The sequence below is a fragment of the Equus asinus genome, chromosome 2 (assembly GCF_041296235.1).
Source record: "Equus asinus isolate D_3611 breed Donkey chromosome 2, EquAss-T2T_v2, whole genome shotgun sequence".
NCBI lineage: Eukaryota > Metazoa > Chordata > Mammalia > Perissodactyla > Equidae > Equus > Equus asinus.
The window spans coordinates 184,987,368-185,005,413 of NC_091791.1; positions in this window are offsets into that span (position 1 = coordinate 184,987,368).

Sequence of the window (18,046 nt, forward strand, 5' to 3'; positions counted from 1 at the left end):
TAAATTGGGGATTCATGAGTGTAAACAGAATCAATTATTTACTTAGAATTATTGAACGTGAGGTCATTTAGTACTGTGGTTTCTGGTTTGGGGGCTGTGGACTCCTCAAGCTGGCAGCTAGAAGTATTGGAAGTATGCACATTATTTTTAATATTTCAAAAATATTTCAAAAATATTTCAAAAAGCCTAAACATTTGCACAGACTAAGTAAAATTCCAAGATTCTTTGCTTTAGCTGAATTTATATCGATTACGGAGGGAAGTGTATGTGACACTAATTAACTTTTAGTATATACAATTTGAATGTGTGTGTATATGTGCGTATGTATAGGATTTAAACAAACAGAAATTAAAGATTTGTAAAAACTCTGGGCATCGCTTCTCCAGTGTTAAATGACTTGTCTAATTCAAACATCTAGTTGGTAAAAAAGCAAAGACAAAAGTTTGACTTTACTTCCTAATCTGGTATTCATTTTCTGGAATAATAGGAAAGTTTATTTCATGACAAAATAGAAACTGCATCTAAGAAAAAATAACATTACCTTTCAAATTTAATAAAGTAACAAAGGTGGAAATCGTGAATTTGTATTCCCTAAATAGTAACTAGGTTGTAGAAATTTATATTAGAGCAATTACATTTAATTGCCTTAGAGAAAAGGATTTAGGATGAAAGTAGGTTATAGGCCCAAGGCAAACAATTCATTTCTTTTTTTAACTATTATAATATTTTTATTTTAGAATAATTTAAGATTTACAGAAAATTGTGAAGATGGTACAGAAGTTTCCATGTATTGCACATCCAGTTCTCCCTGTTGTTAACAATTTATGTTAGTATGGTACATTGTCTATACCTAACTACACCGATACATTGTTCTTAATTAAAAAGCCATGCTTTCCTTAGATTTCCTTGGTTTTTGCATAATGTACTTTTTCTGTTCTAGGATCTCATCCCCGATATCAAACTATGTATGTCATGTCTCCTCAGGCTTCTCTTTGATCTGATCATTTCTCAGGCTTTCCTTATTGCTGATGATTTTGACAGTTTTGAGAAGTCCTGATCAGGATTCTGTAGAGTTTTTGCCCCAGTGTTGTTGTTTTTATCATAATTACTGAGACTATGTGTTTTGGAGAAGTTACAGAGGCAAAGTGCCATTTTCATCACATCATATCAAGAATATACAGTATCAACATCACCCACTGGGAATGTTAACCTTTATCACTGGGCTGAGATGCTGCTGATCAGGTTTCTCCACATTCGAGAGATCTTTTTTTTCCCATTTCCATGCTGTAGTGTTTGGAATGAAGTCACTACAAATAACTCAAGAAGTGAGGAGTTATGATCAACCTCCTTGAGGGAGGAGTATATATGTGATCATCTGTATGCAAATTAAGTTAAACTTGAGTTTATATTGATGTCTCCAACATTACTCCTTCCCTTGCCTCAGAAGGTGACCTTATTTAGAAACAAGGTTGTTGCAGATGTAGTTAAGATGAGGTCACACTGGAGTAGGATAGGCCCTTAACCCAATATGAGTGGAATTCTTATAAAGGGGGAAATTTGGAAACAGATAAGCACACGAGGAGAACACTGTTGGCTTGGAACTTTGGAAGCCGCCCAGGTAAAATCTGAAACTCGTCCCCATACCTGAAGGGCAGTGAGAGACTAAAGAAAGAGGCAGATTACTCCAGATTGGTGGGACTAGTTTAATAAGCAAGAGAACTTACTTACAAAGCTTGTCTTGTGCAGCTACAAGGTGAATAGATCTCTGCACCAGCCCACTAGAATCCTAAAAGCTTATATAGAGGTCTTAACTGAGTTCAGTCACTATACCATTCAGATGGTCTTACCAACACATTGCTCTCTCAAGGCTGAGCCCTTGAAAACAGCTCCCACCACGGGAAGGGTGGGCAGGACGTACATTTCAAAGTCAGGGGAGGGGTGAGGAGCCTCTGATTGCCCAGGGCCAGCCCGTGGGTCAACCAACAGTCACATCCTCTCAACGATCTCCTCCAACAAACACGATGTTAAGATTGGAGTTAGTATCTCCCTGCTACAAGCCAGGGAACTACCAGAATCTAGCAAAGAGACCTGCAGCAGAACCTTCCTACTGCCTGCAGAGGGAGCATGGCCATGAGTCCACCCGGATCTCAGACTTCTGGCTGCCACAACCGTGCAATAATAAATTTCTGTAGGTAAGCTACTTAGTTTGTGGTACTTTTTATGGCAGCCCCTAGAAACTAATATAAGCAGCACCCAAATTGTTAACCTGGACCCCAGGGGGAAACAAGTTTATCAATTAGAGAACAGTGTTACTGTACAGTTTCTCTTACATTTAGTTCTTTTAGAATCCACTCATTTCCAAAGTTATTAGGTCAGCAGCCTATTCCCCACCCCCTTCACTGAGGTTGTTTCATATGATTAAATTGTTTTGGCACATTCTGCATTCTGTTTGTACCATCCAACTTTCTAAATGATTTTTTTAATTTGCGTACAGTGAGGATCATATTTTTGCTATAAAATTCTAAAGGGTTTGACAAACGCATAATGTTACTTACTCAACATTACAGTATCGTACAGAATAGTTTTACTATCTGAAATAATCCCCTTGTTTCACCTATTCAAACTACCCTGCCTCTACCAGTCAAACTCCTGGCAAATACTAATGTGTTTATTGTCTCTATTTTTCCCTATCTTGAATGTCACATAATTGGAATTACACATTAACTATCCTGTTTTTAATGGCTTCTTTCACTAAACAATGTGCATCTAAGATTCATCCATGTCTTTCCGTGGATAACAGCTCATTTTTTATCACTGAATAATGTTGCACTGTCTAAATGTAGGACAATTTGGTAATCCAGTCACCTACTGAGGAATATCTTAATTGCTTCCAGTTTTTGGCAGTTTTGAATACATCTGATACAAACATTTGTGTGCAGGTTTTAGGGTGAAAATAACATTTCAAATAATTTGAGTAAATACCTAGGAGTGCAATTGCTAGAGCATAGGACTATATTTGGCTTTGTAAGAAAGTGACTGACTGTCTTCCAAGGTGGCTGTACTATGTTGTATTCTCATCAGCAATGAATGAGCGTCATTCTTGCTCCACATTCTTGCCAAAAATTGGTATTATTAGGGTTTGAGATTTTAGCCATTCTAACATTCGCACAATGGTACCTCATTGTTGCTTAAATTTGCATTTCTCGCATGACAGATGATGTTGAGTATCTTTTCACATGCTTATTTTCCACCTATATATTTTCTATATGGAGGTAACTGTTCAAATTTTTTGACCGTTTTTTATCGGGTTTCTTATTCTTAAGTTTTAAGAGTTCTTTGTATATTTTGAATATAAGTCCTTTATCAGATATGTGTTTTGCAGATATTTACTTTTAGTCTGTAGCTTATTTTTTCATTCTCTTAACAGCGCCTTTTACAGAACAAACGTTCTTAATTTTAATTAAGTTCAACTTATCTATTTTCTTTCATAGATAATAGATTTAGTATCCAAAAGATATAAAGAAGGCATACAACTCAGTAGCAAAACCCCAAACAATCCTGTTAAAAAATGGGCAGAGCATGGGGCTGGCCCCATGGGGCAGTGGTTAAGTTTGCAGGCTCCACTTCAGTGGCCCAGGGTTCACAGGTTTGGATCCTGGGCATGGACATAGTACCACTCATCAAGCCACGTTGTGGCAGCATCCCACATAATGTAAAGGAAGATTGGCACAGATGTTAGATTGTCAGTGACAATCTTCCTCAAGCAAAAAGAGGAAGATTGGCAAGAGATCTTAGCTCAAGGCCAATCTTCCTCACAAAAAAAAAAAAAAAGGAGAGAGGGATCTGAATAGATGTTTTTTCAAAGAAGATGTACAAATGGCAAACAAGTACATGAAAAAATGCTCTACATCACTAACCATCAGGGAAACGCAAATCAAAACACCAATAAGATTATCACCTCACACCTGTTAGCAAGGCTATTCTCAAAAAGACAAGAGAGAACAAGTATTGGAAAACAGTATGGAATTTCCTCACAAAATTAAAAATAGAACTACCATATGATCCAGCAATCTCAGTTCTGGGTATTTATCTGAAGGAATCAAAATCAATATGCTGAAAAGATATCTGCACCCCCACGTTCATTACAGCATTGTTTATAGTAGCCAGGATATGGAAACAACCTAAACGTTCATTGATGGATGAGTGGGTAAAGACAACGTGGTATGCACACACAATGGAATATTATTCAGCCTTAAAAAGGAAGGAAATCATATCATTTGTGATGTCATGGATGAACCTGGAAGCCATTATGCTGAGAGAAATAAGTCAGTCACAGAAGGACAAACACTGCATGATTCCACTTACATGAGGGATCTAACATAGTCACATTATAGAAGCAGAAAATAGAATAGTGGCTGCCCAGGGTCGAGGGAGGGAGAAATGGAGATTTGTAACTCAATGAGAATAACGTTACAGTTATACAAGGTGAATAAATTCTAGAGATCTTCTGTATAACCTCATATCTGCAGTTAACATTTATATACTTATTTATACACTTATTAACATTGATACACTTAAAAATTTGTTAGGAGGGCAGATGTCACATTAAGTGTTTCTACTACAAGCAAACATTCAGTACAAACAAGCAAACAAAGGGACTCAAGGAAAGTTTTGGAGGTGATGGATATGTTTATTACTTTGATTGTGGTGATGATATCATGGGTTTATACACGTGTCCAAACTCTTCAATTTGTATAAATTAAATATGTGAAATTTTAAAATATTATACCTCAATAAAGCTTTAAAAGAAAAGAAACATGAAAACATTTGCAATTCTCTCTCAAAAAGAAAATTGCAAATCAGATGAATTTAAGATAAAGAGATAATCCTGTGTTACCTAAATGTACCTAATGTTATTACAAGGGTCCTTATAAGTAGCAGGAGACTGGAGTGCTAGTGTCAGAGTGATGCAGTATGTGAATGACTTGATCAAAAATTGCTGGCTTTCAAAAAGCAAGGGGCCACAATCCAAGGATGCAGGCATTCTGTAGAAGCTGGAAAAGGGCAAGAAAATGAATTCTCCCCTAGAGCCTTCGAAAGGAACACAGCCCTGTGGACACTTTGATCTTACCCCAGCAAGACCCATTTGAAACTACTGACCCCTAGAACTCTAAGACAACATAAATACATTGTTTTAAGCCTTGCAGATTGTGGTAATTTGTTATAGCAGCAAGAGAAAACTAACACAGGTAGTGTGAGTCATCTAAATTTGTGCTGGCTGTTCTACATATTTTCCTTTTAATATATAAATGTTAGAAATAGTTTTTTGATGTCTATAATATATAATTTCTACATACATAATCATGTAATCTGTGAGAAGAAGACAGTTACATTTCTTTCTTTCCAATTTTTGTAATTATTATTTCCCTTTCTTGTGTTATTGCACTAACTAGAACTTGTGTACAATGTTCAACAAGAGTGCTGAGTGAGGACTTCCTTACCTTTCTCCTGATCTTAGGGGGGAAGTGTTTACTCACTATTAAGTGTGATGTTAGCCATAGGTTTTTTGTAGATGTACTCTATCAAGTTGAAGTACCTCTCTGTTCCTGGTTTTGTAGAGTTAATATGAATAGGTGGGACTTTCTCAATTTTTTTCTGCATGAGTTGATATGATCTTATGAATTTTCTTCTTCACCCTGCTGAGGTAGTGGATTACAATGTTTGATTTTCTAACACAAAACCAGCCTTGCATAACTGGAATAAATCCCACTTGGTCATGATGTATAATTTTCTGTAGATTGTTGTATTCTACTTGCTAACAATTTTTGAGGATTTTTGTATCTATATTCATGAGAGGTACTATCTGTAGTTTTCATTTTCTGTAATGACTTTATCTGATTTTGGTATTGGGGTAATAATGACCTCATAGAATGAATTAGGAAGTGTTATCTCTGCTTCTATTTTTCGGAAGAGGTTTAGAAAATCGCTATAATGCCTTCCTTAGTTGTCTAGTAGAATTCACTAGTAGAATTATACAGGCCTAGTGCATTTGTTTTTGGAAAGTTATTAATTATTTATGCAAATTCTTTATTAGATTTGGGCCTATTCAGATGACTTATATCTCCTTATTTGAGTTTTGCTAGTTTGTTTCTTTCAAGAAATTAGTCCATTTAATCTAAGTTATCAAATTTGTGAACATAGAGATTTTAATGTGTTCATTTGTAGCCTTTAATGTACATGGGATGAGTAGTGATAACACCCCTTTCATTGCTAATTTTGGTAACATATGTCTTCTCTTTTTTTTTCATGACTTGATAGCTCATTTGGTTTTAGCACTGAATAATATTCCACTGTTTGGATGTGCCATAGTTTATTTATCCAGTCACCCACTGAAGGACGTCTTGGTTGCTTCCAAGTTTTAGCAATTATAAATAAAGCTGCTGTAAACATCTGTATGCAGGCTTTTCTGTGGACATAAGATTTTAACTCCTATGTGTAAATACTGAGGAGCACAACTGCTGGATCATATGGTAAGAGTATGTTTTGTTTTGTAAGAAATTGCCAAACTGCATTCCCAAGTGTCTGTACCATGAGGCATTCCCGCCAGCAATGAATTCTTCTATTTCTTGTTTTAAATTTTATTGATTTCTACTCTAATTTTTATTATTTCTTTTCTTCGGCTTGCTTTATGCTTAAATTGCTTTTTCTTCTGTAGTTTCCTAAACAAGAAGCTTAGGTTATTGTTTTTGGATCATTTTTCCTAATAAATTGCATTTAGTGCTATATATTTCCCTCTAAACAATCCTTTGGTAAGGTGTAGTTTTATTTTTGTTTAGTTAAGAAAGTATTTTATCTTTAGACTTGTTTGACCCATGTATTATTTAGAAATGTGTTTTAAATTTTTTTAATACTTGGGAAATTTCCAGATATCTTCCTGTTATTTATATCTAGTTTAATTCCATTATGGTCTGAAAGCATACTTTTCATGACTTCTATTCTTTTAAAATTATTAAGGTATATGTTATTATCCACAATGCAGTCTATCTTGATGAATATTCCATGTGAATTTGTGGAAAATGTGTGATCTGCTGTTGGGTGGAGTATTCCATGAATGTCAATTAGATCAAGTTGACTGATAGCACTGAGTAGGTCAGCTATATCCTGAGTGATTTTCTGCTTGCTTGATCTAATAATTCCTGAAAGAGGATTGTTGCAGTATCCAACTGTAAGAGTAGCTTTGCCTATTTCTCCTTTCAGTTTTATCAGTTTTTGTTTCACATACTTTAATTCTCTCTTGTTAGGGGCATGCACATTTAGGATTGTTTTGTCTTCTTGGAGAACCGACCCCTTTATTATTATGTAATGCCTCTATTCCTGATAAATTTCCTTGTTCTCAATTCTGCTTTATCTGAAATTAATATTGCTACTTCAGCTTTCTACTGTTTAGTTTTATAATGGTGTATACTTTTTATATCCCTTTACCTATCAGAGTCTTTATATTTAAAGTAGATTTGTTGCATACAACACATAGTTGAGTCTTGTTTTATTATAGTCTCTGACAAGCTCTGTCATTTAATTGGCATATTTAGACCATTCACATTTTGAGTGTTTATTGATAGTGTCAGATTAATATCTACCATGTTTGTAACTGTTTTCTATTCATTACATTTCCTCTTTGTTTCCCCCCATCTCCTCTTTTTCCACCTTTTCTGGTTTTAATTGAGCATTTTATATAATTTCATTTGACTCATCTCTTATCATGTCAATTATAGTTTAAAGGAACCTTTTAGCTGTTTCACTAGGAGTGTCCAATATACCTTTCAACTGGTCTAACTAAATCTACCTTCAGATAACACTATAGAGTACTTCACAGGTGGTGCAGACACCTTATAACACAATATTCCCAATTCCTCCCTCCCATCTTTTTGGGTTTTTTTTGACATTGCTGTCATTCATTTCCCTTCTTCATAGGCTATAATCACCCAATACGTTGTTACTATATTACTTTGAACAAAGAGTTATCTATTAGATAAATTAAGAATGAAAAAAATAAAAGATTTTGTTTTACCTTCATATATTCCTTCTTTGACATTCTTCCTTTCTTTATGTAGAACCAAGTTTCTGACCTATATCTCTTCTCTCTCCCTTAAGGATTTTTCTTGAATATTTCTTGCAGAACTGGTCTGTTGTCACATCCTGCAGTTTTTATCTTAGTCTTCGTTTCTCCTTCATTTTTGAAGGCTTATTTTACTGGATACGTAGTCATATGTTGAGGGGGATTTCTTTCAGCATTTTAAATATTTCACCCCACTCTCTGCTTGCTTGCATAGTTTCTGATTATAAGTCCACTGTAAGTCTTATCCTTGTTTCTATATAGAGAAGATATTTTATTTCTCTGGATTCTTTAAAAATTTTCTCTTTGTCTGTGGTTTTTTGCACTTTGAATATGATATAGATACATGCAGATTTTTCAGTATTTATCCTGCTAGGCATTCACTTTTAGTCATTATTATTTTGAATATTTCTTCTGCTTCATTGTTTCTTTCTTCTTCCAATTACACATATGTTCTATCTTTTGAAATTATCACACAGTTCTTAAATATTGTGCTTTGGCTTTTTTTTTTAATTCTTCTTTTTCTCTTTGTATGTCTGGGAGAAGTTTCTATTGATCCACCTTCAAGCTCACTGCTTCTTTCCTTAGCCATGTCCAGCCTACTGATGAATCCATCAAAGGTACTCTTTTCTGTTGTGGTGTTTTTGAAATCCTGATTTTTTTTCATAATTTCTTAGAGTTTACATCTTTTTGCTTACATTATCCATGATTTATTTCATATTGTCTACTGTTTCCAGTACAGCCCTTAACATATTATTCATACTTATTTTAAGTTCCCTGTCTGATAATTTCAACATCTGTGTCATATCTTAGTCTAATTTTGATGCTTGCTCTGTCTCTTCAGAGTGTGTGTTTTCCTTGCATGTCTTGCAATGCCTTTCTTGGGCATGCCTTGTAATTTTGTTATCATTGTTGAAATAAAGGCCCATATTGGGTAATAGGAACCAAAGTAATAGACTGCTAATGTAAGGATTTGTATTAACCTGGCTAGGAACTGAACTGGGTTTAATGTTTGATGTAACTCTAGGGGCTAGAGCTTTAAATTCTTGTCATGTTCTTGTTCTTGTCTCCCTTCTTGACCCTGTGCTTTCTTGTGAGCACCTTCTCAGAGAAAGTCTGTCTTGCGTCTCTTTCATCTGTAACCTACTCATACCGGTGCTCTGTCGATGTGGTGTTACAATGTGGGGCAGGGAAGCTTTCTATAACCTTGTGATTAAATCTCAGTCTTTTTGTGGGCTTCTGTCTCTTGGCTTTGACCTTAACAGGTATTTTGTGATGGTACAGATTTATTTTTCCTTAGGCGAGGCAGGGAGGTTAGAGGAGGTTAAAGTGGGTGGGAATTCCTTCCCCAAGTGAGATGGGAATCTGGTAAAGCCTTCCTCCCTAGAGAGTAGGCCCTTGTTATATAAAACATTTTGGGTGTATTTTGCTACCGTTACTTTTTCCTTTCTCTTGCCAGAGCCAAGAGGGTATCTCTGTCAGATCCTTACCTGAGAACATTGGAGAGTTTCTGAAGCAAAAGCCCTCAAAAATGTCAGGGATCCTGTAAAAGTGTGGTCCCCAGGATTTTCTAATTATCATGCTAGTCCACACCCAGCCTCCAAGAATATGTCAAGATTACTATTTAAGTGTTGCTACCTGTTGTTTTTTTATTTTTTCTTCCTGGCAAATATATATTGACTGTGCCTCTCCATATTCACCCATCTGTCCAGATTCAGGACAGTAGTGTGTCTTGAGACCTCAGTTCTCTGGTGGGAATAAGGTTTTTCTTACTGTAAGGATTGGAGTAATGACATATTGGAGTTAAAACTCTAAGTTCTATTCCTTTTTCTGTTACACAAATAGCTGCCATCTTCATATAGCTGTTGGAAACTGTGTTCTTGTTTTGAAGAGCTTCACCCTCAAAAGACTATTTTTTTTTTTAAATAGAGAAACCCTATAATATTTCCTATTATAGTTTAGAAAAAGCCTGGAAAAACACCATCAATTTTTAAGATCATGTTATAAGCTTCACTTTACCTGATGTGGCTAAACATTTATTTTGCCTTTTATGCCAATAAACAGAGCACTTGTTTTATGAAGGAATATATACTTTTCCCATTAGGAGAAGCAAATTTGATATTAAACTCAGCGTATCCTGTATTCCTTCCCTTCTGCGACAGAGTTCTAAGTGATGATACATTCTGCTCTGCTCTCATCAAAGTCCTCTTGCTTCAATCATTGATATTCTTGGAATCAGACCATTCCACCAATACACCACATAGCCAGCAGCCAACAGCATGATCCTTGTCTTCTTTGACTATTTCAAGAATAAACCAGAATCAGGCAATATTTTGTTAGAAATGTTGCTCCTGGTTAGCCTATCTAGGGCACTAGAATCATGAAATGCAGTTATATTATCACACCTGGGCATGATTATATTTTCCCACCTTAAGGCCCAGTTTAGTGTGAAAAATAGAAATAAAAACCTCATTTATTCTGTGCTTCAGTCTTCCCAATAGCCTTTCTTTCCTCAGACAAAAATAGCATTGATTCCTTCAGCTGGTATCTTCTTTTCCTCCGGGCATGACCGCTGTGATTCTCCCTGATGGGGGAGCCTTCTTGGAAGGTTCCCGCGACTCCCAGAGAATTCAAACACCACCGCTGCGGCAGAGCAGGGCTTCTCCATGTGAAGCCTTCCCAGGCTTTGTGTGGAGAGGCTGTGGGCTGAGAGCTTCCAGAAGGAGGCATGATTATGTTACAGAAAACAACACATGGTTTTACCACATTTCTACTGTGTTCATTTTTGACTTCTCCATATTTTTTTGTCTTAAAGATTGGCACCTGGGCTAATCTTCCTTTTTTTTTTTAAGGATTGTCACCTGGGCTAACAACTGTTGCCAATCTTTTTTTTTCTTTCTGCTTTTTTTTATCTCCCCAACCCCCACCCCCCCCACGCCCCCCTTCCCGCTCTGTACACAGTTGTATATCTTAGTTGCAGGTCCTTCTAGTTGTGGGATGTGGGACGCCGCCTCAACGTGGCCTGATGAGCGGTGCCATGTCCGCGCCCAGGATCCGAACCCTGGGCCGCCTCAGCGGAGCATGCGAACTTAACCACTTGGCCACGGAGCCGGCCCCCGACTTCTCCATATTTTAATATTAGCTCTTTGTCACTGAGTTTGGGACAAACAGCTCCTATCCTGGGTGTGTAAGAACAGGTCAGTGGAAGCCCCTCACTTGAGCCCCTTTTCTTAGCCACAATCAGGTGCAGAAAACTTTTTTGAGGAGTCAAGCTGTTCTATCCAGACCGTCAGGATAGGTCCATATCCTACCGTACTGTCATCCTTCCTTGGTTTTAGTCCCAGGCATTGTTTACTATTAGGATAAGAAGTCAAATACCTTTGCGTGTCTGATACTGAGCCCCCTCAAGGTTGCTGCATACCATCTTTGGAACAGCTCCTATCTTTAGGGCTATTCAGCCACTTCCTCCCCTTACAAGTGTCTCCAACCACTTAACATAGGTCCTGTTTTTCCATGGAGTGGTTAGTTATGTTTCTTTATAGGATAAAAGTAAAGGTCTAGAGGATACTGGAGTGTACTTCAAGTTCTTAGATTTTACAGGTAATACGAATGCCCTCACAAGAATATAGTTACAGACAATCTGCTTATAGCTCTCACATTTTACATAAATTTTCCAAGTAGTGAGAGTCATAGATAGAATGCAGCTATTCGTGATTTTTCATTAACTCCTTTTGCAGAGATACTGGAATACAAGGAACTGAAATGCTCACCATACTTCTTATAAGTAGGAGTTTAGTGGCATAATAAACAAGGAAGTATTGTCACTTGGAAAGAAAAGCCATATAATGACATTTTTGGGGGTGTTTAACTCTCACACAGGCTTAAAAGGGTGGGATGACTTTTAGGCATCTCCTAAGGTCAATTTCCAGTGCCTCCAAAGACTGCAACATCTCTAACTAGGACTTTATTCATTTAGTCATTATCATTTCTTTATCCATTTGTCCAGAAAGTAATTCCTCAGGCACTGAAGGGAAGATGCAGACCCTCTCCTCAGGGAGGGGATCAACAAGTCAACCATTGTAATCAGGGTGTTCACTGCTCTTCTGGGAAGAGCACAGAGGGCTGAGGGAGTGCATGAAAGACACCTACCTCTCCTTTGGGAGGTGTGGGCAATCAGGAAAGGCTTCCTAGAAGTAACAGCTGAGCATGATCCTGAAGGAAGTAGGACTTGACAAGTAAACAAAGGTAAAAGGGGTATTCCGGTAAAAAGAAGCAGCCGGCACAGAGGCTCAGAGGAGAAAGAGTAAAAGCAGGAGAAACAAATTCTCTGATCAGAGAACTTGGAAGATAGAATCACAAGGAATTGAGGTAGCGTGAGAGGTGTGGGCAGGCTGCTTGGAGAAGCAAGTGCTAAGTGAGAGCTGTAATTAGAACCTTCTGCATCCCTTTCCTCCGGCTCCCTTCTCCAGGTCAGAAACCCAAAGCCTCCCTCCCACAATCTTCTTGCTCTAATCTTTCTCCACCGTTCATTCCTATAGAGTAGTACTATTAAAAGCATTTTATATTTTTATTTCAAAACCTTTTTAGGTTACATTAAAAAAAATTTTGATCTAGCATTCTGCTAAATCTTCAAGGAAACAAAATAGATGAAATTATTGCTCTGAAAAGAATGAGTGAGGCTGGAGGTTGTCTCCTGTGATGGAAACAGCAAGGTGAGGCATGAAACCTGAGAGGCTGCAGAAAAGACATTGCTAGTTCATTTTTAAAAGAATATAGCTCAGTGTAAAATAACATTGTCTGATCTTTCCTCAATTTCCCTCCTTTCTTTTCTACTTTTAAGCTAGCAAGAGAATGGGAGAACAAGGGAAAGCTGGGAATTTAGAGTCCTAAGTCTTGATAAGTCCTATAAAAATGAAAATGATGGTAAATAAAATTTATAGTATAAAAACAATCTAAATGAAAAGTTGTCATTTAGCAAAACTATTCAGATGTCCCAAATTTGATAAACCTATTTCATATGAGTAGAAATAGGGTAGAAACCACATATGGTCAGGACTTGTTAACTTTGGCACTATTAACATTTAGGGCCAATAATTCTTTGTTGTGGTGGCTGCCCTGTGCATTGTAGAGTGTGTAGTGGCATCACTGGCCTCTACTCACTAGATGCCAGTCTCACCTCACCCCCAAAGTTATGGTAAACAAAACGTCCCCAGACATTGCCAGAAGTCCCCTGGGAGACAAAATCGCCTCTGGTTGAGAACCACTGCGCTATATTCTAGCAAATATTGAAACACAGAAAAAGTCTCTCTTCCCTTCAAGGAGCATATACCATCTTGTGCGGAAGAAAAACTTGATCACATCTTATTCTAGTTCACTTAATTCAAATCAGATTGTGATTAGCAAAAGAACAGAAATTTCAGTATAATTTTATGAGAGCACAGTAAAATAATTCTGAGGAGGAAATAAGAAGCAAAATCAGTAAGTATTCTATAGAGGAAGTGAAATGTGAGTGTAGACTTGAAAGACAAAAAAGTATAAGGAAACTGCAAAAACAATAGCACACACAAAGGCTAGGAAACGTGAAAGTAAAGTAAGTATTTGAGAAATAGTGAAAATTCATCCTAGTCAGCCAGTGTTAGAATAAATGATGGGTTAGTAGGCTGGAAAGATAGATGGGGGGCTTGTTTTCAAAGATCTTCAAATGCTATGATGAGAAACTGGGTGTTTTTTTCTATAAGCACTAAAGAACTAATTAATACGTTAGAACTCAATAATATGTTAGAACTAATTAATATTACATCTAATTAATGTGTTAGAGTACATTGGCATAACCTTTGTGTTATGAATGTAACTTTTAAACTTTATTTTAAAATATTTTAAAATAATTTTATAAAACAATAGTCTGCTATCTATTACTTAGGTAACAACACTAGAAGGAAGCCTAGGTTTTCAAACTTCAAAGCCACATCCCAGGTTAGTGATGGCTTATCAAAATACAGGTCACACAACTCCAATGAAATGAATAGCTTCATGAACGTTAGCCTCACACACAATCTATTTCCCAAACACAGTTTCTACTTCTCTGTTTTGCTGATGAAAAGATGACTACTTTAAACAACAAAGGCCGAAAATTAAAATGCTTATGATACATTGTAACAAGTAAACCAAAATATAAATACACTTTGAAATAAAGGCTGATTGCATTCGACTATGTAGGAGTATTTTGGAGGCAGCCAACAACTAGATTAGGGTTGGCTCTTGTCCACAAACAGAGTGGAGAGGCACTTGGATCTTCCCAGCAAGGACTCCGATTCTTAATTAGCATAGTCAATATTTGGCTGTGTGCACTGTGCTTGAATTTGAATAATATTTTGATAATCAAATAATCAGAAAGATTTTATTCAGCACTACTCTGCTATGAGTCTTTAAAAAACCAAGTGAAACCCAAATGAGCCGCACACAGTATTCTATCTTACTAGTGGTGAGAGGGGTATATGAACAAAACAACGGATGTTTAAATGAAAAAAGTTGTAATAAATACAACCTTAAATTTTTTCACTTGTGTTATTTATACCCCTGCTTTAACAAATAACTTATATTTGTTCTTCATTTATCTCTTCTATTTTATTTTTATTGCCACAAAATTTTTGGTGTATTCTAATGGGTGGAGATAAAAAATTAGGAAATAAAGAATTAACTGTAAAGCATGTCAGTTAGTGATAAATGGTATGAAGAAAAACAAAGGCGGGTTAAGGTTGTAGGGTATACTTCTACGGGATGGGAAGGAAGAAGCGAGGAGTGAAATCTTTACTGCAGCAGAGTTCCGAGGAGGGAGAGGAGCCATCCATGTGGGTATACAGTGGAAGAGGGTTCCAGACAGAGCTAACAAATGCAAAGATCATTGTGATGTGTACATTCGGTTTGAGGAAAAGCAAGGAAGCCACTGGACATTGTTTACTACCTTGTCCATAGAGTCTCAAAGGTGCTGACCTCATTCTAGGGGCTCAACAAATATTCATTGCATCAGTCCAGGAGTGAGGGAGTGAGGGTAAGACTACAGGAGGTGGAGCAGAGAAAGTTCAGAAGGGACTGTAGGCTATTCTAAAAACACTATAGCTCTCAGTCTAAGAGAAATGGGAAGTCATTAGGGGATCTGCAGAACGGAAGCGACATTATCTGACATATTATTAATAGGACCCTCTGTTATTGTGCTTTTACAGTCTTAAGAAGAAAAGGGCAGAAGAAAGGAGAGAAATTATAATATTTTGGACCAAGATAGTCATGGTGGATGTTGTAGATATGGCCAGATTCTATACGTGCTTTGAAGTTCTAAACTGTAGGATTTGTTAACAGATTTCTGTGTAATAAAAAAAGGAGAGTCAAGGAGGATCCCAAGGTTTTCACCTGAGCATCTGTAAGAAGGTTACAAAGCATCTGTAAGAGTTATATTTACTGAGATGAAGAAGAACTTGGAAGAACAGATGGGAAAACATTGCAGAATCAGGAGTTTTTCTGGGAATACGTTGACTTTGAAATCTGTATCAGACGTCTACATGAAGTTGAATGGACAACTGGAAAGGCAATGCTGAAGTTCAGCTAGATGTCTGGATTTGGGAGTTAGTGGCATGGATAGTATTTAAAGCCATGTGATGAGGTTGTCAAGAGAATGAGGATAAAGGAAGTGTCTGTGAGTGGACTCTGGAGCACACCAATACTCAGAATATAGGGAGATGAGAAGGAACTCATGAATGAGACTAAGAGGGAATGGTCAATGAAGCAGGAAGAGAGTATTCTGTCAGGATCATGTATTAAGAAGGAGAAAGTAATGAAGTCAATAGATCAATAAGATGAGAACTGGTAGGTCAAATAAGTTGAAAACTGAGAATTGATGTGGCAGTCATTGGTGATTTTCACAAAATCTGTTTTGCACAATTGCAAAACTGGTGGGAACAAAAGCCTGATTAGGGAAGTTTCAATATAGACTAAGAGGAGGGGAGTTATAAATAGCAAATGTAGACAAATCTTATGACAAATTTTGCTAGAAGTGAACAGAGAGATTGGGTGGTACCTGGAAGGATATGTGAACTCTAGGTTTTTGTTTATTTATTTTAGAAAGGATAGCATTATATCATATTTCCTATGATCATGACTGACTCAGCAGAGTGGGATACTCGACCATGCAGGATAGAGAGGGAACACATTGCTAAGGTGATATACCTGAATAGATGAGAGCCAGTATCACCAAATAAATGCTGTTCTTAAATACAAATGCGCAATTCATCCATATTAACAGAAGGGAAGGAAGAGAGAGAATGTGGGTAGATTGGTAATGTGCATAAATCGTTTCCTTTCTTTTATTCTTCTCGACACAGAAAAGAAGATCACCTACAGGGACTGAGGAGGAGGAAGGAGGTTCTAGAGGATTAAACAGAGGAGAAAAGGGAAAGAATAGTAGTCTGAGTATGGGAGCATGAGCAAGCTAGGAAGTACATTAGACTTACTAGGTAGTACTGAGGGCACATGCAGGTTAGTGGTCAATCATTTAAAGTGCGATCAGTGGACACAGTTAGGTCTTTTACTCCAACCATGTTCAGCTACCTGGTATGGACGAGGAGAAGATGGAGAGCCGAGTACAGCCAGGATTGGGAGTGAGGATTCAGCACAAGTAAACACTGTATGCTCTACGATGTCCATTCACATAGAAATAACTTCAGACTAAAAAAATGCCCAGCCACATGCACATATATGGAAAAAACAACATGATCCTCTTCTACTGTCTAATCTTAAACTTAAAAACAACAAATTAGATGAACCACTCTTGTTTTGGCTACACAATCTCAAATAATCATATTTAAAAGAATATATACTTTACGTCCTTGTAGACGCTGATATTTAAATTATCGTACTTTCAGCACAAGTCAAATATCAACCTGCTCTGCCTCTCTCTCTGCTCATCCCTCTTCCCCAACACCCACCCACCCACAAGCGCTGTAATTGGTTTATCTAACATACGGAAGAAATGGTGCCTAGACCCTGGTCAGGCATCCATACAAAGCAGCTCAAAAGTCATCCTCATATCTCCATATCTGAGAACCACAACTCCTTCTAAGGGAAGTGAGTTGTTTCTTTGACGTAGAGAGGGATGAATAGGTGTAACTTTCTCTTTCATTGTGGCATACTCATAGTTCAGACAGCATTTAAAATAACATTTTTCTTATCTCCGACAGCTATTTTGGCAAAATAGACTGAAGGCTTCATTAAAAACACAAGATTAATCCTGAAAAACAAAACAAACACACAAACAAAAACGACCTTTTTTGCAATTGGTTCTCAGTGACTGGTGAAAAAGCAATTTCAGGAGGCTTTGACTGGTTCCTTTACAGTAAAGTGAGCGTGGCAGGAACCTGGCAGAAACTCTTCTCATTTGAAACAATAATGTCTTAGAAGAAAAGCAGAATTTGCTCCTAGAAATATATTTTTGAAAGGCCTCTTTTAATAGGACGTTTTTCAAATCTACTGGAGGCCCTTTGGATATTTGTGAAGTAGAATGCTTCATTATTATTCTCATCACATTCATCAGTACAAAAATAAAGAAAACATTCGGCAATGAGCTGTGTGAAATTTAAAGTGATTTGTAGAGTTCAAGTTCATGCTTTTAGTACCAAACATTTTTGAGGCTCTCCCTATATTCACAAACTTTTGACTAATTTCAGAGAAAGACTTATTTTAAGAAAAATGGGTTGAATAATTTGCACATCCACAGCCTACATTCAAAGATGGACTTTCAAGTTTTCTGAGGGAGTCGGGAAAGTGAAGTTATTGTTTGAGCTTACCACTAACTAGCGGTGCGAAACAGAGAAAGAGGACAATGTGTCTGTGTCTCTTTCCATTTCTGTACTTCGTCTGTAAAATGAGAGACATGGTCCAATGGAG